Source organism: Enhydra lutris, unplaced genomic scaffold (assembly GCF_002288905.1).
Source record: "Enhydra lutris kenyoni isolate GAN:26980312 unplaced genomic scaffold, ASM228890v2 scaffoldscaffold12, whole genome shotgun sequence".
Lineage (NCBI taxonomy): Eukaryota > Metazoa > Chordata > Mammalia > Carnivora > Mustelidae > Enhydra > Enhydra lutris.
In genome coordinates this window covers 25,966,213-25,986,290 of record NW_019154096.1, presented here as the reverse complement: position 1 = coordinate 25,986,290, position 20,078 = coordinate 25,966,213, and the positions used below count along the sequence as shown (strand labels likewise).

At 51.9% G+C, this 20,078-nt stretch overlaps 1 protein-coding gene across 1 annotated transcript in view; it reads right to left on the bottom strand.

Moving 5' to 3' along the window:
• Positions 1–9,340, bottom strand: part of LOC111145382 (carbohydrate sulfotransferase 3) — a 29,088-nt gene extending 19,748 nt beyond the window's left edge. Inside the window, exon 1 of the mRNA XM_022500250.1 lies at positions 9,027–9,340. The gene's annotated coding sequence lies outside the window, so the exon portion shown is untranslated. The remainder of the gene's footprint in view (positions 1–9,026) is intronic.
• Positions 9,341–20,078: the final 10,738 nt, after the last annotated feature.

Below are 20,078 nucleotides of genomic sequence, written 5' to 3'. Positions count from 1 at the left end.
GCAGCTGGATCGCGGAGTGGCTAAAAGCGTAGGCACAGTTAGAGTTGGACAGCTGAAGGTTTGCAGTTTGGCTGTGTGACCTTGGACAAGTCACCTACCCTCTCTGGGCCTCAACGTTGGCATCTGTAAAATAGGGCTACCTCATGCAGTAAGACTGATGCAAATAAATCACTCAGCCTGAGAATGCTTAGTCCATAAAGAGCTCTCAGATAACTGTACCTACCAGGAAGGCAGAAGCCTTTAGGACCTGGCAGAGTGCTGGGGACACAGCTCAACCAGGCTTTACTTTTTAAAAGTGCTTCCAACACTGGAATGCCCAGACTTCCAATCAGAGGCCTGGCAAGGATATACTTTTGGAAATTCCTCATGCATATCACCACTTCCAGAAGCTTCTGCCACAGCTGAGCTTACGAGTAAGGGGGTTGGAGGAAGCTGACCTGGCCCGGCTACTCAGGGCCGGAGGGTCCCTTGCAGGACTTTGGGCACACGGTCATCAGAGAACCAGAGGGCAAGAGAGCAGACTGGCAGGTAGGCGGCAGACCATGAGGTCATATTTTCCCAGAATGACTCAGGAGTGCCCCTAGGCTGTAAATGGTGAGCTGTGTGCTGTGGCCTCAAGGCCTCCCTGTCTCCGTGCCACCCCAACCCTCCCTGTGGCTTGCAAGGTATCTCTCCTTCCCCATCCTCTCCTGTCCCCCCCTTCCCCCAGGCCCATCACTACAGCATCAGGGCACAGCTCCAGGCTGTGGCCCCCATGCTGCCTCTGTCATGTCTCTCCAATCTCCACACAGACAGAGTAAACTGCCAGACAGACTTGGATTTCGTTACTGCCTCCGACTCCTCCTGGCCAAGTGATCTGGGGTGGGTCAACCTGCCTCTCTGAGCCTCAGTTTCCTCATCTAGAAAATGGACACATGGCTAACAACCTTGCTGGGCTGTACGGGTCTTAGTGAGACGGTCTGTAACTACTTGGCACGAAGCAGGCGCTTAGCAAATGGAAAGTACGGCATTCAAGGGCCTTGATGATCTGACCTCAGTTGACTTTTCTAGAGGCTTTTATTTAAAAAATAAGAAATAATAGCTCATTCTTCTTGACGCTTACCGTATGCGAGGCATTGCTCTGAACACTTGTATAGGGACACATTTTATTTTCCTATTGCCCCCATGTGATGGGTACTGTTACATTTCCATTTTACAGATGAGAAAACTGAGGAACAGAGAGATGAAGCACTTTGACCATGGTCACACAGCAGGTGAGGAGCAGGGCTCCCCTTCTCTTGCCAGCAGCCCACCTGTGTGGGCTCATCACAGCTGGACCCAAAGGTGGTTACCTGTACCCAAGTCTCCTCTCCCCTTCCAGCCTGGGGGGCACCTTCTGCCACCCCCAGGCCACCCTGCACAGTGTCGGGCTTGAGCGGGCATGCAGTACCTGCACAGGCGAGGCTCAGGCTGAAGCACCTAATGTGTGCTCCCTGGATGGTAGGGAGCACTCGGAGGGACCCCCCTACTTCTGCAAGAATGTCTTGAGGGCTGCAGCTAGAACCAGACTCAGGAGGCAGGCTGCCTGCTGGGCTTCCTCTTCTCTGCTGGGGGAAAGCACTCAGCCACAGGAGGCCTACATTGCCTGGGGGGCAGGTCTGAACCCTGGAGGGGCTGGAGAGGCTGGAAAGACATCCTTCCATAAGGGGACAGACCTGAGAACCACTTGCTGATGGGGTTGAACAGTGGGGCACCCACCACCCCACCTAATTCAAAGGTGCCTCCAGGAGGGTTTCAGGCCCACTGTCAGGACCCCAGCCCAGCCCAGCACATAGGATAATGTCTGCAACAGGTCACGTACGTGCCCAGGGTCCCACTCTCCTGTTTCCACCCAGTCCCACACAAAGCCTCTGGTCCACATCAGCTGCTTCCTCCAACTCGCACGACTCCCCCCACCTTGTCCAGACTCCGATCACTCCCCTACCACCCTGGGAGAATAGACACTGTCCTATCCTGCGTGGTGAAGCTTCATGTCCCATCTGTTGCTCTCGGTTCCACAGTCAGGTGGGGGACTCAGGGGGGACACCAAGGGGAGCAAGACAGACGCTGTTCTCACAGAGCTCGCTGCCCGCAGGAGACCACAGACCATGAAAACAGCAATGGCCACACAGTGCAGTGTGGTATAATGAGAGGAGGCAGCCACAGGGAGGGCTGCTGACCTAGGCTTCCAGAGGGGACACTCAAGGGGAGGCCAGAGGCTGAATGGGAGCTGGCCACAAGGAAGGAAGGAGAGGCTGGAGAGGCTACAGAGAGCAGGATGCCTGCGTTGTGGGAACAAGAACAGTATGGAACAGGGAACAGTACAGACAAGGGGAAGGGAGGCTGGGCCATGTGATCCACATCACAGGGCCCGTGGAAGCCACCGGCACCCAGAGCAGCTCGGCACCTACTCCAGGGTGGGGGTCTGTCTTGCTGGAACACCCCTAATCTGCCAGCTCCTCCTTGCCAGTTTAAATCCCTTCCCATGCCATCTGTGCCACTTCCTGAGCCCAGGTCATTGCCAAGGGGAAGCAGCGATCAGCCGATGGTCGGCCTTGCAGAAGAGGCCCTCCTACAATCACGAGTGCTCTGTGCAGGTCAGCCTGGGGGCGGGACGGGGGCTAGAACTTCCACCCACAGGGCCCTCACAGGGCTGTGGCGACCCCCGAAGCCAGCCTCCCCTGAGCCGCCAGGTCAGAAAGCAGCGGTCCGGCCCAGCCCGTGATGAAGTGACTGTCCTCTCAGGCCGCAGCTCCGGCAGTGTGGCTCACACACGGCGGGGCCCGGAGCATGGCTCCGCTCTGCTCACACAAGCCAGGGGATGCGGGCCACCTCTCCTGCCTATCGGCTTCTGCGTGCCTCTCTGCTAAATGGCAATCCCAGGGTGCCTCCCCTACGAGCTTCCTGTTGAGAACCAAGTGAGTGCAGGCCCGGGAGGCCTGAAGGGTACAGTCCCCGCTCAGGCTTTCTGTGTACTTGACCGCTAGACACCTGCACCACACCTGCACCACACGGAGGGCAGGAGGAACGTGTGGAGAGCCAACAGCTCTTCTCAGATTAAAAAAAAAAAAACAGCGGGCCTGACCTTGCTGGTCATGGGCATTTCGGTTCTTCATTCATTCTGCTCCACAGCCCGAGGCTGACTTCCCCTTCCTCACAGGTGCTGGGTTTCTATCTCAGGCCTCTTCAGGTAGGTCTGTCCTTGACCCTGCAGTGATGAGCCCCAGGCTGTGTCCAGAGCAGAGCCAGGCCCCCATGGCCCAGCTCACGTGCCCTAGGCCTGATGCGAGTTGTGAAATGCCTTGCTGAAAATTGGTGCCGTCTCAGCCGGGGGTGGGGGGGGGCCGGCCCAGTTTGTTTTCAAAATATTTCCCCAGATAGCGCTGCATTGGCTCAGACCCCTCAGCACTTTCCAGAATCCTGCAGATGGTGGGGCAGCTGGAGGGGAAGGGAGGAGAGTGGGGAAAAGGGTGGGGGAGGCCTGAGGCAGCACGTCAGGTGGCTGCGTGGGCTCTCACCGGCGCTGGGCAAGTCTGAACAGGCACTCACAAACGCAGGAAGGGAAGCCAAGTCCGCCTGGAGAGGGGGGCTTTCAAACAGAGAACCTGTAGAGCCTTCTTCTGAACCAGAACCTCCCTCAGAAGCCCGGTGTGTACAACACACAAGGCGGGGAGAGGCCTGGAGCCTCCTCCCCACAGGACTCTGAAGGGTCCCCACTGCACTCTGGGGCTCTGTGGAACCTAGTCTGAAAACCCTTGCTGCTAAGGAATTTCCACCCTTTCCTGGGGTGTTAGTACCAACACCGTTTTAAAATAATGAGCTTTCTGAGGGAGCATGAAATTATTTTCCTCATAAATTCTAGTTTGAGTCCAGTACAGCAAATGGCACACATTCTGAGAATCAGGGCTCCGAAAGTACGTACAAAGGTTTTGGTTCCACTCACTGACAAGTCTGTGGGTACCTCTGAGAAGTCTTGTGAACTTGAGTCTGACTATCTGGGGCAGAGGTTGTGGTGAATCATACTTTAACACTGGCCTAGTTCTCTGTACATTTCTAAACTCCTCACATATATCAATTCATTGACAGCCCTGTTACCTATGACCTATTACTGATTAAGAAACTAAGGCCCAGAGAGGTTAAGTAACTAGCCCAAGGTCACAAGCTACTAAGCAGGACTGCAAGCATTCTGGCTTTAGGATATGTGCTCTTAACCATTACTAATTTGGGATGATTGTGCTGCACCTACAAATGTTTTGGTATATAATGTGCCCAGGTATTTACTGAAATATCTGTGAGTGGTGGACCTATCTGAGTGTGTGTGTGTGTGTGTGTGTGTGTGTGTGTGTATGTATTTCAGCCTGCGATAATGTGATGGCCTGTAAGTATGTGGTATGCAGCTTCTCTCCCCCCAGGGCTGCAAGTTAATGGGGCTCACCCCCAATTCTCTCTCAGCAGCCTGGTGGCAGCATGACAACCAAACTCCCAAGCTTCCCGGCCAGAGACGGGACCCAGAGCCTCCCAGCAGTGTCTGCTCCCCAGATCCCAGAGGTTCCAGTTTGCCAACCCAGCCAGGTACAGTCACATGCAATGGAAAGGCCCCTCAGCCATTTCTGGGTCCCAGTCAGGAACTCCCCCCCACCCAGAGCCCTGGTTCACCTTTTCACCAGACGCTGCTGGGTTTTACAGTGGGTCAACTAAATGCACTGGAGTTATTAAACAATCATGATTTGCTTCCTACCCTATAGACATAGCAACTTACACCTGTGCTAGAGCTCCCTGAAACCTCTGGTGTGAATTTACACTACCAGCCTAAGCTGACAGGGCCTAATCTGATATGACTCCCGCCAAAAGCGAAGAACCTTGACATTCAAGTTAGTCCCCAAAGCCTTTCAAGGTAAATGTACGGGTTTGAAGGGTTTCTTCACATGTGAGCCCCACCTTTCGTGGGGAGAGGGGTGCACAAGAGGGGAAAATTAGCCTTGGTCCATCTACTCTAGACATGTAAGACACAAAACTTCATCAGGTGCCACAAAACTGGAAAAAGCCCCATCATTCTCTACCACCAAAGTCCAACTCACCCACCGGGAGACCACCCTCCGCCTCGCTGAGTGGGACCGACGCCAGGAGACTTTCAGATGGAGCAGGGCTGAGTGGGCCCTGTAGGCGCCCTTTCCTCCCTCATGTTCCTCCTGGTCCCCGCAGCTCGCGCGCCAACCTCCTGCAGCACAAGGACAGGCCAGCAGTCTGCTTCCCTGACTTTTGAGGCTCCCAAGTCAAGGAGGGGCTGGACAGGGAGAGGGGAGGGAGGGGGGAGCTGGTGAAAGCCGCCAGTGAGCCAGGTGTGACCATGGGAGGCCAACACAGAGCTTCCCAGGCTGGCCTCTGGGAGGGCTGTTTACTTGTGGTATTCAGGAGATGCTCAACTGGGAACTGGCTTATTTACTTTCCACACTTTCCTCCAAATCCTTTTCAGAGTCCTCTAGAACCCCAATGATAAATGTCTCAGGGCCCAGAGAAACCCACAGACCTGCAGCACACAGCCATCTTTGTGGAGCAAGTTGGGGGGGTAGGGGAAATGTGGAGGGGAGAGGCAAGATAGGGAGGAATGAGGGGGTGCCGTTGCCTGCCTGCCTCCTCTCCCCATGGCGGTGCATAAGCGTGGGGGGAGCAACTGGCCAGATTTGGGGCAATGGAACCCAAGACTGAGCGTTGTCTACCTCCAGCACGGAACACACTGTCCAGCAGGCCAGGGACCACCCCACCCCCAGACGTGGAAGCCACATGCTCAGGCAGAACAAGCAGCATTCTATCTCGTATTTAGTCATCAGAGAAGAAGAGATAACATTTCTTACTCTGTTTAAGGAATGAAACGCAGAGCTGTTTCTTTTCATGACAGGCAGAGACCTCTGTGAGCCTTTCCTCATGGCGAGGATTCCCTTGGCTCCCCTGCTTTATGACTTCCCAGCAGAGGTGCTCGCCCGCGGCCCCTCCCTGGGCTTCACCCATCCCCTGACCATGGTCCCCAAGTACGTTCATGTCTCAGACGCTGGGATAGAGCCAGGGTACAAAGATGAGCAGCCCCTGTCCCTGGGGGGGGGGCAGCTTCTCCCCACACCCAATCTCCCAACTTCTATCCTGGCCAGCAGTGGAGGCAGGAGAGGGTTCTAATACCTACAGCTCAGCTCGGTCAAGGTTCTTGGACTCCCCAACGTGGGCTTCCTGGGGAAGGTGCACAGGGCCTGCTGGGTAGTGGTCAAGCTCTGCTCCTTATTTAAGGTTACATTTTTCCTGTGTACAGACACCTTGGGTAGAGCCATGAGAGGCACCCCTCTCGGCCCTTATGGGGTACAGAGTACCAACCAGACTGAGGATAGTAGCCCCTAAGCGCCTGCAGGGGTGCCTGGAGGCAGCACAGCCTGCAGTTCTCTAGCTTCGTGACCTGGGCATCCACTGCACCCCTCTCAGCCTCATGTCCGCATCTGTAAAGTGGGGACAGTGACCACTGTCCCTCTATGGGACATGTTATCACCCCCACCCCAGCTCTGCCCCACCCATCTCTCTGGGGACCAGAAACCACCCCAGGGCACGCAGCAAGCATGGGAAGGGCAGCCACTACATGTTCCTTTACGTTCACCAGGCAGGAGGTGGCAGGTGAGGGCTGATTTCCCTGTCGGACAGATTTCCACTCTGGTCAGGGCGAAAGAAAGAAGGAATATAATAATCCATTTGAGAATGTCTGCCTGGCCGTTTCTCGCAAACCCAAACTTATCACTTATATGGTCACAAGTGGCAGCTTTGTCCCCACTTCTCCACTAAGCAGCAAATCATCTCTCACTGGAATTACTAAAGTATCTCCCTCCAGTCACTTCCGAATCTCTTGTCATTTCCAGACTCCAGTCCTACATGGAAGGTTCTAGCAGCCCAGAGCCACCCAGATTTTGATTTCCTGTGGCCCATGGTATAACCCAGTCTGGGCAGAGTGTGTGGAAAAAGGATTTCAGTCAGAGGCCCCAGGACCATGTTAGTAAGTAGCCCATGTTGCTTCTTTGTTGTCATGTAGAACCAGTAGGGACCATAGAGACGGCCTGGCATGGTGGAGACAGCCTGAGTTCCAGAATCAGGCTGTCCAGGTTCAAATCCCAGCTTTGTTCCTCATCAGCTGTGTGACTTTGAAAAAGTTACTTAACTTTTCTGAGTCTCAGTTTCCTAATCTGCAAAAGAGGGATAAAACGTTAACTTCATAGGGATGTAGGGCTCAATGAGACAATGTACACAGAGCTCTTGATTCACAGAAGACACAAGGCAGGAAGGTGATACAGGGAAGGACTGGCTACAGCATTCCACCTGAAATTGGAGACAGCCAAGTCCTGGTCACTCCCATCTCTCATCTGGGGCCACAGTTCTGGTGCTGCCCATATGCTTTGCTAATTTCAGCACTGAGACCACAAAGGGGCAGGGGAATGATACATTTCCTTATGATTCCATGGCCAGGTTGTCCCATATCCTTGCACGCTCTCAGTCCCATGGCAGCAGGGAATCTCTCCCCAAGAGATTCTAATCCCAGTTCCAGGAACATGAGATGTTTCCACTCCTCTGGGAAACTCACGCCAGCTGGCATGAAGGAAACCACCCTACGCTCAGTACAGGGACTGTGACTACCCCTCCACCTGCTGCCACTGCAGAGCCAAGCCCCCGCTGCTGGAGGACACAGCTCCTAGACCCTTCATGAGACCCATTTCCAGCCAGGCCAGCAGGAGCCAGGAAGAAAACACCAAACACCATCCTCTGCTTAGCCAGATGGACACGTGGAGACATTCCTACTGCTCCTCTTAATAGGAAGCACAAGCCAATGATGAGATTTAAGTACCCAGCACCAGCCCACATGGCACTGTGAACACGATGCCTGGGCCACATCTCCAGACAAATCAGGCAGGGCTCCCTGGAACCACTCAGGGCCCCTTCCTCTGCAAGAAGGCCGATTCCAAGCCACCTGAGGCCACCTGAGGTCACCAGGCCAGGGCATCTGAAAGCAAACGCATCTTCAGATGCAGTGAAAATAGCGCTTCTGCACTGCCCTGGTTTCCTCCTGACCTTAGGCGTCTTCAACATCCCCCCCCCCCTGTACACACACACACACACACACACACACACACACACACACACACATCCAGGGCTGGAATCTCCGCAGGTCCTCCAGGAGGTCCTCTGAGGAAGCATATCTGAAGGTCGGTTGGTGGTCTGTGTACTTTCCTTGGTAAGCTCTGTCACTGCCACCACCCAGCTGTCCGCACTGGGCAGCACCGGCCTGCAGCCTTCCCCATTCCGCTCACAGAGCTCAGCACGCTGGGTCCCGAAGTTTGTGAATCACTCCCCCCTCTCCCGGCCTCGCCTCCGGAAGGGCTGCGCACACCCAGACACATCACCAAGACACCGAGTTTCCACACCGGACTCGCTGCTGATGAACCCCGAGATCCGACTGCAGTATCCGCTTTCCCCTCCCCACTTTCAGCCTCGGGGTTGCCGGCCACGACAACACGACTTTCAAAGACAAGACAACCCCTCCCCCGGCCCATAGCATTCTGGGGGCTCCTCACTGGGGGGCTGTAAGGGGCACCAAACAAAGACCGTGGATTTATCTGCGAGCCGGAAGGGCATGCTTGGTCTCAAGATCCAAACCCCGGCGCCCCCGGAGTTGTACATTTCGGCCTCCAGCGTGTGCCGGGTTGGCGTGGCTTGTGCTCCCAGCGCGAGCGCCGTGTGTCTGTGGCTTCAATGATGAGCTGCGAGTACCTGGCAGCTGTGAATCTGAGTGCGGGCTGGGTCTAGGGGTCGCGGGGGCCTGCGTGGAGTTTCCCCTGAGCCGGGAACTCCCTCTCCCACGCTCCCTTTCGCCCCCTCTTCCTTCAAAGTTTGGCGGGCCGCCCAGACGGGGAAGGTTGGGGGGCGCACGGCTGGGCGGCCTTGCCCGGGCCTCGGAGGCGATTCCGGGACGCCGGCGCCCTACTTACCCCGGCCGCCGAACCTCCTCCGGCGGGGGCGGATCCGACTGTCCGCGGCTGGGGTCCGGCGTCGGCAGCATCCGCTTGCAACTTTGCCCTCCTTTGCGCAGGACGCGGCAGAAGAGGCTCGGTCGTTCCGATCCCTCGCGGCCCGGGCTCTGCGCCCTCCCCGGAGGCGGTGGCGGCGGCTGGGAGGGAGGGAGGCGCGGCCCGGCCGGTTCGCACGCCGAGCGGGAAGCGGCGCCAGGCGGGCGCCGTCCTGCGCAGCGAGCGAGCGAGCGGTCCTGCCTGGCGCCCTCCCCGCTCGGGCCCGAGTCGGCGAGCGGCCGGTGGCGGCGGCGGCGGATTCCTGAACCGCGTCCAAGGCGCCCGGGGAGCCCTCCTCCTCCTCCTCCTCCTCTCCTTCCTCTCCCCACCCAGCTCCCAGCACAGCGCGCCCGGCAACTTGGGAACCGTTGGCGAAGTTGGCTCTGCTCGGGCTGCGCGCCGGCCGGGCCTCTGGGTGGAAGGAGGGGAGGAGAGGGAGGAGCTGAGGGGGAAGGAAGGGGGGCCCGCCCCCGCCCCCGGGGAGCCGCGCGCTCCAGGACCCCTCTGTGGGCCTTTGTTCCGGGTGCTGCACCTCCGCCCACCTCCCCGGGGATTCGCTGGGGGGCCGCTCAGATCTCCCACCCCTTCCAAGAGAGGTTGGGAGGAGCTCCGGCCCCGGGGTGGGTAGGTCGGGGGAGAGACGCCGTGGAGATTCGCGCGGCTTCGCCCTGCCAGAGCCTCCCAAGGCATTACCGGCCTGCCATCCTGTCTCCCTAGAGAGATCCCTCTGGCTGCGCTGGTTCTCAACCCAGAGCGGGGTTGGGGGCGGGGTGGGGGGAGTCCGAGTGATGGTCCCCCAGGGCTCTCAAAGACCAGAGCACACCGTCTTTGGGCGGTCACCGGTCACCCACCTGCCTTACCGCCTTCTCGTGCGGCTCCAGTCAAGAGTTCCCTTAGTGCGACTCCAGGGAAGCCAGAAGGAAGTGGGGTCCTCCAGGGCGGCTTCGCCTTATCTTCCCACCCTTCTGGGCAGCTGGCGCCTCAGGCGGAGGTTGGGGTGGGTGCTGCTGGCCCACAAGCGGGGACCGGTTGCCTCCCACACGTGGGGCAGTGCCCAGCTAGGCAGCCCGGCCTAATGGGGGACAAGGCCAGCTTCACCAGGAGCCTGGCGAAGTGCTGGGAATTGGAAGACAGAGACCGCCTGTTTGCTGCCCGAATACTGTGGTGCCCTGGGCTCAGGGGGTTTGATACGGGCTGGAGGCTTTTCTTCTGGAGTCTTCTCAGCACTTAGCGCCATGGGCTAATTCAGGCCTCTTGAAGACAGTGGTCCTGGCATTTAATGGGATAGTATAGGGTTCAGAACAGTAAGTCATTTCCTATAAAGGAGAAATCGGAAAACCCTAAAAGGCGAAAGCCTCAACACCTGCACTTTCCTGCCCTGTCGTTTTCAGCATTTGTAGGAAAGAAACCCAAACAGAACAGAACAGAGCACCGCCCAGACTTTTCCCCAGGGGAGAGTCCTCACAGGTGGGGGAAGTCAGAGGTCCCTGTTCATTATCTGGGTTGGGATCAGCCCAAGCTGTCCCGCCCCCCTCCCCCACCACCCAGGACTGTGGGCTGAAAGGGACCAGGGAAAATTGGTCCAGATCATGAAGTGAGACCTGGGTCTCTCTTCTGGCAGAAACACCCAACTGGGTGCTGCAGTTCTATTATTAACAGTTCTGTGGCCAGCCAAAGGGGACTAGAAATTTTGTGAGAACTGAGACCTTAAGTCCCCTACTGGGTGAGCGTCCTGAGGCCCTCACCACATCGCCAGCAGCTTTGGCTGCTCCTGCCTCATCCACACAATGCAGGCCTCTGCTTTTTAATCGGTCTGCGTGCCCTCCAACCGGTTTCCCAAACAGGCGGGGTTCTCCAGACCCCATCATCTCTTCTCTGAAGGGAGGGCCTCGCTGGAGCCTCACAGATCTTTTGAGAAGCTACATTTAACTGTGCCTGCTGGCCTTGTAAGGGAGGTCTTCTGGTCAGCCACATGGAATCTGGCCTTTTATTGCTGGAACTTTTTAAGTGCTTCAGGGGATACAAAGGATGAAACCTAGGACTGTGTCAGCTCCAGATTATAGAGCAGGGACAGTGCTACTGAGGGAGGGGTGGGGAGGAGGAGCACAAGCGGCCCGTGTGAAATTCCTGTATTCACCCAATACTTATGGAGCACGTATTGGATACGGGGGCCCACAGACGTAGACAAGCTTTAGTCCCACCTTTCGTCCAGAGAAGACAGAAGTATGTCTCAATAAATACTAGTGATACAATGTGCTATGCAAGGGGAGGCTGGGGCCGGGGTAAGGGAGTGGGTGTCCAGAACAAGACCAGAGGCTTGCACAGCTCTGCGGGCCCCAGGCAGATGGAATGTGATGTGACTGTTGGCCCCTGGAGTGGTTCAGGGCTGCAGCCTCATTCTTGGAGCCGAAGACCCCAGGCCTGGGCTTCAGAGATGGACTGGAGTTCTGCAGGCAGATGAGAAGGCAGAGATGGGACAGGGCTTTCTAAGTGATGGGACCAGCAGTTGAAAGAAACAGGTTCCTTTGGGCGAGCATAACAGCCAGCACCTGCCTGGGGCCTTCAATTGAGGGTAGCTTGGTTGCAAATGAGAGGGGGAGGGTAAAGTCCTGATAGGACATCAGGGATTTTCATCCTAAAAGAGTTTCCAGGCTCAACTTCTTCCCACAATTGCTCTGCCAAGAGGTTTGGTCTCATTTTTATTGTTTGGTTTGGTTTTGTGTTATACTGTTTTGTTTACCCCGTTTGAAAAATTGAACAATTTCACCCTGTTGAAAAAAGAACTTTCCAGGCCAGAGGCAGAATGGCAGAGCGGGTGAGAATGTAGGAGCCCGAGTACCATTTGAATTTATCCAAGTTAAGAACACTAATCATGGGACGGGCTAGCATCATGTGTCTCCCCATACGCTACACTGGGAAGCTTACAGTGTCGAATACGAAATATTCCTGCCCAAAATGATGCACCATCTGAATCTAATCATGAGAACACAGCGGACAAACTCAAACTGAGGGACATTGACGAAAGAGCTGGCCTGTCATGTTTTAAAACTGTCAAAGACAAAGAAAACGACTAAGCCACTCCAGATTAGAAGAGACAAAAGGGATGTGAGCGCTGTGGTAGGTAGGCTTCTCAGACCGCCCCCAACAACCCCACCTCAGGTCATCCACTCCCTGGTATAGTCCCTTCTCCTTGAAGGCATCTGGACCCGGCCACTTGCTTCTAAGGAATACAGCAGAGCAAAGATGACAGCATTGCATTTCTGGATTACAAAAGACCATAATTCAGGTGACAAGAGACGGACTTCCGTCTTGCTACATTCTCTCTGGTTCTTCTCAGCCTGCTTAAATTCAGAGCTGCCCTGTGGAGAGGCCCCAGTGACAAGGCACCGAGGTCCTCGGGCCAGCAGTGTGCGACAACCTGAATTCTGTCAAACATCTTCTGAATGAGCCTTGGAGCGGATCCCATCCCTGTGGAACCCTGAGATCATGGGAACCCTGGCCGACATCCTGATCGAGGGATCCTGAGTGAAGGAGCTAAGCCATATCCAGGTTCTTGACCCTCAGAAATTGTGGGATGATCAGAATGGTTGTTTTAAGCCACGAAGCTTTGGAGTGACTTGTCATGCAGCTGCGTATAACTGATACAGCCACTAAGTATGATGCATAATCCTGGAACTGAAAAAAAAAAATGCCACGAAAGACATTATTTCGATAATTGAGAAAGTATGAGTGGGGGCCAAGCAATGGCTAATATTGTGTCCGTTGGTGTATTTCCCGCGTGTGATGACTGCACTGTTCTGTAAGGTGACAGACATGTGGTTCATTAGAGATACACACCCGACCATTTAGGGTCATGATTTCTGCTGCTTCCTCTCAAGTGTTCAGAAAAACTAAAAACAACAACAACAACAACAACAACAACAACAACAACAACAAAAACCATGAAGGAGGGCAGAAATTGAGAATTGGGAACCAAGAGCAGAAATCCAGTCTGCCTCAGGTGACCAGGCCAGGTCTTGTCCTCAGGAAGCTCACAGTCTAGTGGGAAGGACTCCTGGAGACACAGTTACAGAGCAGTAAGGTAGGTGCAAGGAGGAGGCGCAGGTGGGTGGCATGGCAATGTGTGTGTGTGTGTATGTGTGTGTGAGTGAATGCACACACACGTTATGAAATGCAGGTGGGTCCCTGCCACCAGCTAGACATTTAGAAGATATTCTAGAGAAGATGCCCAAGGTAAAAGTGACAGGAGAAAATAAATAGCAGCTCTTGGCTGAAATAGAAGTGGGCAGGGAAGTAGGGAGGGCATCCTGGGCGGTCATGATTGTGTGAAACAGGGACACCGAGAGGCAGTTTGCTGTCTCCAGAGCACCTGGGGGAGATGGTGTCAGGAGTTGATGAGAGGAGGACATAGGTGAGGCCCCCCCATGGAGGGCCTTCATCACGTGCCAGGTCCCTTCCCTTCGCTGCCAAGAGCGCTGCCTACCCTTCTGCATGGTGCTCTCTGTCCTGGGGGATTGCCCTGTATGGACCGCGGCCAAAGAAAGCCTCTCTTTTTCTGGGATGATAGCAGAATGTAGAATGTCTCTTCCCAAATGCCCTCTTATGGACTGAAAACTGTTCTCCCCCAAATACATGTGTTGAAGTCCCAGCCCCCAAAGTGACTATATTTGGAGACAGGCCTTTAAGACGTAATTAAGGTTAAAGGAAGTCGTAAGGGTAGGGCTCTAATCCGAAGTGTCTGGTGTCTGTAGAAAAAGAGGAAGAGAGATCAGATCTCTCTCTCCCTCCTTCCACGGAGGAAAACCCCTGTGAGGACACAGTGAGGAGGCCTTGATCTTGAGCTTCTAGCCTCCCAAACTGTGAGGAAATAAATTTCTGTTGTTTGAGTCACCCAGCCTGTGGTGTTTTATCATGACAGGTCGAATTAATATGCTGAACCCCCCCTCTTAAAAAAAACAACAACAACGAAAGACTAGGTTAAAAAAAAAAAAAATCAGAAGACCCACAGACAACATCTACCAAAAAAACTAGGTGACAGGTTAAACCCACAGCCCAAAATACAGGTGGGCTGGGAACAAGCCAGAAGCAGTTAGGAGCCCCGTGGGTATTGGTATCTGTTTGGGAGGAAGCAGAAGGAAGAAAACTGGGCATCTCGCTGTCCCAGAAACAGGTAAACCCCCAGATCACCAAACGGTGCTCAAAAGTACAGCAGGCCTGTTCAGTAGTAGCTGAAACTGGAAAATAATCTGGCAGAATCCAGTTCGTGTGGGAGTGCTGGGGGACCGCTGCACAACGACATGGGACAGTGCTGGAACCTTCTGGGCCCTGTCAACTCACTCTTGCTTCCCTTATAAACTCTGAAAACTAATAGACTGAAGCTCTTCCATGATCAAGACCCTCACTGCGACTTGTGGAATCCAAAGTGATCAGGACAGGCCTGCTAAGAGACAAAGAAAGAGAAGCTTCAGGGGAGATTGGGATTGGAGGGTGGAGGGTGGAGGGTCCTTAGGAAGTACAAAGCCACATGTGAGAGAGAATGTGTGTATGTGTAATCATTGAGGCAGATTTTATTTTTCAAAGATGGCTGCAAAAATTATCTCCTCATCTTGACATTTGTCTTATTAAATGGAACCTATGCCCCTGATTGGAACACTGTGACCAGCTTGACCACCAGAGTACAGTGGACATAAAGGCCATGTGACTTCCAAGACTGTTCACATGTCATGTGCGTCTACCTTTTTTCTTAAGATGGTCATGCTTGCGGGCGCCTGGGTGGCTCAGTCAGTTAAGTGTCTGCCTTCAGCTCAGGTCATGATCCTGGAGTCCTGGGATTGAGGCCTGTATCAGGCTCCCTGCTCAGCAGGGAGTCTGCTGCTCCCTCTCCCCTGTTCATGCTCACTCTCTCTTTCCCAAATAAATAAATATAATCTTAAAAAATATATATATATATGGTCGTACTTGGAAGTCAACTGCCATGCCATGAGGAAGCCCAACGAGGCACATGTGTGTATTCTACTAGACAGCCAGTGTCCACCATCAGACACATGAGTGAGGAGCCTTCAGATGGCCCCAGCCCCTAGCTGTCATGTCACCTGCACACCGTCTTCCTGCTGAGCCACCAAGCATCAAGATGCAGAGACACGCCATCCTCATTGTACTTTTTCTGACTGTCTGAGCCCCGGAAGCTGGGAACACAATCATGGTTATTGTTTGATACAGTACATCTGGGGTGGCTTGTTATGCAGCAGTAACAGTTAGGACAATCACACTGTAGACTCAACAGAATTTGAAGCTCAAGAGCCATGAAGGTAGAAAACTATCCTTACTCACCCATGTCTCCTAAAAGTGCTGGGAAGAAACTAGACCGTTTCCTTACAGCACACACAAAAATAGACTCAAAATGGATGAAAGACCTCCGTGTAAGACAGGAGTCCAGCAAAATCCTTGAGAACCTACACAGAAACCTCTTCGACCTCTTCCTTCCAGCAACTTCTTCCTAGAAACATCGCCAAAGGCAAGGGAAGCAAGGGCAAAAATGAACTATTGGGACTTCATCAAGATAAAAAGCTTTTGCACAACAAAAGAGACAGTCAACAAAACCAAAAGGCAACCCACTGAATGGGAGAAGATATTTGCCAATGACATATCAGATAAAGGGCTAGTATCCAAAATCTACAAAGAACTTATCACATTCAACACCCAAAGAACAAATAATCCAATCAAGAAATGGGCAGAAGACATGAACAGACATTTCTGCAAGGACATCCAGATGGCCAACAGACACATGAAAAAGTGCTCAACATCACTCGGCATCAGGGAAATACAAATCAAAACCACAGTGAGATACCACCTCACACCAGTCAGAATGGCTAAAATTAACCAGTTAGGAAATGACAGCCGTTGGCAAGGATGCAGAGAAAGGGGGACCCTCGTATACACTGTTGGTGGGAATGCAAGCTGGTGCAGCCACTCTGGAAAACAGCATGGAGGTTCCCCAAAAAGTTGAAAATAGAGCTACCCTATGACCCAGCAATTGTACTACTGGGTATTTACCCTAAAGATACAAATGTAGTGATCCAAAGGGGCACGTGCACTTGAATGTTTATAGCAGCAAAGCTCACAATAGCCCACAATAGCCAAACTATGGAAAGAGTCTAGATGTTCATCAACAGATGAATGGATTAAGAAGATGTGGTAGAGGGGCACGTGGGTGAGAACTGCAGGCTCAGTCATTAAGCATCTGCCTTCAGCTCAGGTCATAATCCCAGGATCCTGGGATCAAGCCCCACATCGGGCTCCCTGATCAGTGGGAAGCCTTCTTCTCACTCTCCTGCTCCCCCAGCTTGTGTTCCCTCTCTCTCTGTCAAATAAATAATTTTTTTAAATATATTTTTTTAAGATTTTATTTATTTACTTGACAGACGGAGATCACAAGTAGACAGAGAAGCAAACAGAGAGAGAGGAGGAAGCAGGCTTCTGCTGAACAGAGAGCCCATTGCAGGGCTCTATCCCAGGACTCTGGGATCATGACCTGAGTGGAAGGCAGAAGCTTTAACCCATTGAGCCACCCAGGTGCCCCATCAAATAAATAAAATTTTTAAATCTTTTCAAAAATCATTTAAAAAAGAGTATGTGAGATTTTATACACACACACACACACACACACGTGTGTGTGTGCGTGTGTGATGGAATACTATGCAGCCATCAAAAAACCTGAACTCTTGCCATTTGGAATGATGTGGATGGAACTAGAGGGTATTATGCTAAGCAAAATAAATTGATCAGAGAAAGACAGTTATCATATGATCTCTCTGATATGAGGAATTGGAGAAACAAGACAGGGGATCATAGGGGAAGGGAGGGAAAAATGAAACAAGATGAAACCAGATAGGGAGACAAACCATAGGAGAATCTTAATCTCAGGAAACAAACTGAGGTTTGCTGGAGTGGAGGGAGTGGAGGGTGGGATGGGAGGGATGGGGTGGCTGGGTGATGGACGTTGGGGAGGGTATGTGCTATGGGGAGTGCTGTGAATTGTGTAAGACTGATGAATCACAGACCTGTACTCCTGAAACAAATAATACGTTATATGTTAAAAAAGAAAAAAAAAAAGAACAACGCAAAAAATAAAATAAAAGTGCTGGGAAACTCAATCTAATTTTAAAAGGAGCATTGGGAAAGCACCAAGGTTGAATCCTGTGTAAAATTATAAGAACAAGGAGAATAAGTAGCAAAATAATATTCCTATGAATAATAAAAGCATGCCAGAAAAACATGTCCCCAAAAGAGATAGAAACAGTAACTTAATATTTCAAAAACAAATTAGAGAAATTTTTAAAATCTGATAGAAGTTGTGAAATGACATAAAACGAAGTTAGGGAAACTCAGAAGTGATGAGGAAAAAAAGAAAAAAAGTGGGGAAAAGTGATGATAAAAGTCAGGAAACAACTAAATATAAAATAGAAACCGTTTCAGAAATGAGGATGAAAAGAGAAAAAACAGAAGAGAGAAGAACCACAATAGATAATATTCTAAGAGAAAAATGAGATGGAAAGGAAGGCATTTTACTTTACTTTTTCAAGATTTTATTTGTAAGTAATCTCTGTCCCACATGGGGCTTGAACTCACAACCCCGAGATCAAGAGTCACATTCCCTGCTGACTGAGCCAGCCAGATGACCCGAGAGGAAAGCATTTTAACATATAAAAATAAAACCAAGGGATAAAAGAAGGGTATGTGATAGACCCCGCACAGAGAAAAGGAAGATTCACCATCCATGTAGTAGAAATCCACAAAGAACCTTAAAGAGAACCAAAACAATGGAACAGAACAAATACCCAAAGCTAGAATTCAAAAAACTGTTCCTCGCAGAAAGCCTGGCCTGAAATTTCACTCTGAGGAGGCGAGCGGTACATCTGGGCGAAACAGCCCAGAGACTCAAATCTGGTAAGACTGCTGGGCTTTAAAGAAAGAAAAAGGGGAACCTGGCTGGGTCTGTCTGAAGAGGATGCGGCTCTTGATCTCGGGCTTGAGGGTTCGAGCCCCATGTAGGGTGCAGAGATTACTCAAAAATTACTCAAAAAAATTACTCAAAAAAAAATTGTTTTTTGTTTGTTTTTTTTTTTTTTAAAGGTTTTATTTATTTAAGAGAGACAAAGAGAACCCAAGTGGCGGGGGCGAGGGCAGAGAGAGAAAGAAGGAGAAGCGAACTCCCCGCTGAGCAGGGAGCCCGAAGTGGGGCTCGATCCCAGGACCCTGAGATCATGACCTGAGCCAAAGGCAGATGCTTAACCAACTGAGCCACCCAAGTGCCCCTAAAATCTTAAAAAAAGAAAAAGAAAGAAAAAGAAAAACAGAGGGAATCCAAGCAAACAGACCATTCCACTGATGAAAGAAAAAACAAATTGTCACCTGACTTTCTACAGCAACGCTTTATGCCAGAAGACAATGTAATGTTTAGTATGAGACAATACAGGGTGCCTGGGTGGCTCAGCAGTTTGGGCCTCTGCCTTAGGCTCAGGTCATGATCTCAGGGTCCTGGGATTGAGCCCCACATCGGGCTCTCTGCTCAGCAGGGAGCCTGCTTCCCTCTCTCTCTCTCTGCCTGCCGCTCTGCCTACTTGTGATCTCTGGCAAATAAATAAATAAAATCTTAAAAAAAAAATGAGACAATACAGTATTTCGGAACACGTGAACCACAGATTTAACTCTGAGTGACACTGACCATCAGGTTTACGGGTCAAACTATTCTGAAGATGGAAGAGCCTGAGGAATACTGTTCCCGTGAACTCCTTCTGGATAATCCACTAGAGAACAGACACCAGAAAATCGAAAAGATTGGTGCATCATTGGCATTAAGTCTTGTGAAACGGAACCAGACTAATCCTTGGACAAATCCTCCATGATGACCTTGCTATGACCTAAAACCCTCCTGCGCACAGCCCCCCCTCCCACATTCTTTCCTTTTGTTTCACCGCACCTTTAAGCCCATAAGGGTTGGGGGGGCGGTGGTGGCTGACGCTGTCCTTGATCTGCCCTGGAGATAGGACTAAGACATGCCTATACTTAAACATTCTTCTTTTGGGTAGTCTTAAGGGAGGTGGGGTTGCGGGAGATCTACTCCCTCTGCAGCCACCCCCTTAACGAACCATTTCTTGTCTGGCCGGACTTGTTGGCTTTTTTCTTTGGTCTTAGGGCTCCTTGAGCTGTTGGGAGTTCATTTTGCACATACCTCCTTTTCCAGAACACCAGGTAGTAATCAAAGAAGGAATCATATCACCATTTTGCATCCCTAGTAAGTTAAAGGACCTGGGCATTGGTCAACTATGACTGTTAACATTGAGGAAGGGTAGTTGGAAGGCAGGCAAGCAGGGACAAGGCCCCTGCCCCACCCCCGCCCTAAGAGGAAACCACCCTGAAGAGGATGTTACACCGCTCTGGAAGGAGCCCTCCACCCTTTACCATGTGACAGATAGGTGACAAAAATCTGCTTGGATGACAGGCCCAGGGAGGGTCAAGCAGATTAAGATAGTTGGCCAACAAGCCCATTAAAACCCCTAGACTTAAAAACTCCAGTGGTAACCCCCTTGGGTCCCCTCCCTCCTCGGGAGCTTTGTGCTCTCGCTCCATAAAATTTGCTGCCCTTGCTCTGTCTGGTCTACCTCTTCAATCTTCAAAGTGGCCTGACCAAGAACCCTGGGCACCAAGGGAGAAAAAAGAAATCCTTTAGCAATATCACAAAAAGAAAGATCACCAGACAACCATGCATCTCCTGATGGACAGATTAAATAGTTTTGCAAAAAAGAAGCAGAAGAAGAGGAAGAAGGAAGAGGAAGAGGAGAAGAAATAAACTTGAATCTCGTCAAGCCTATAATCTGAACAACTAACTTAAGGAAATACAAGAGACAAAGGAACATTGCTAAAGGGATAACCATCAAGACGGACAAGAATCCAGATGGTGGAAATTTCTACGAC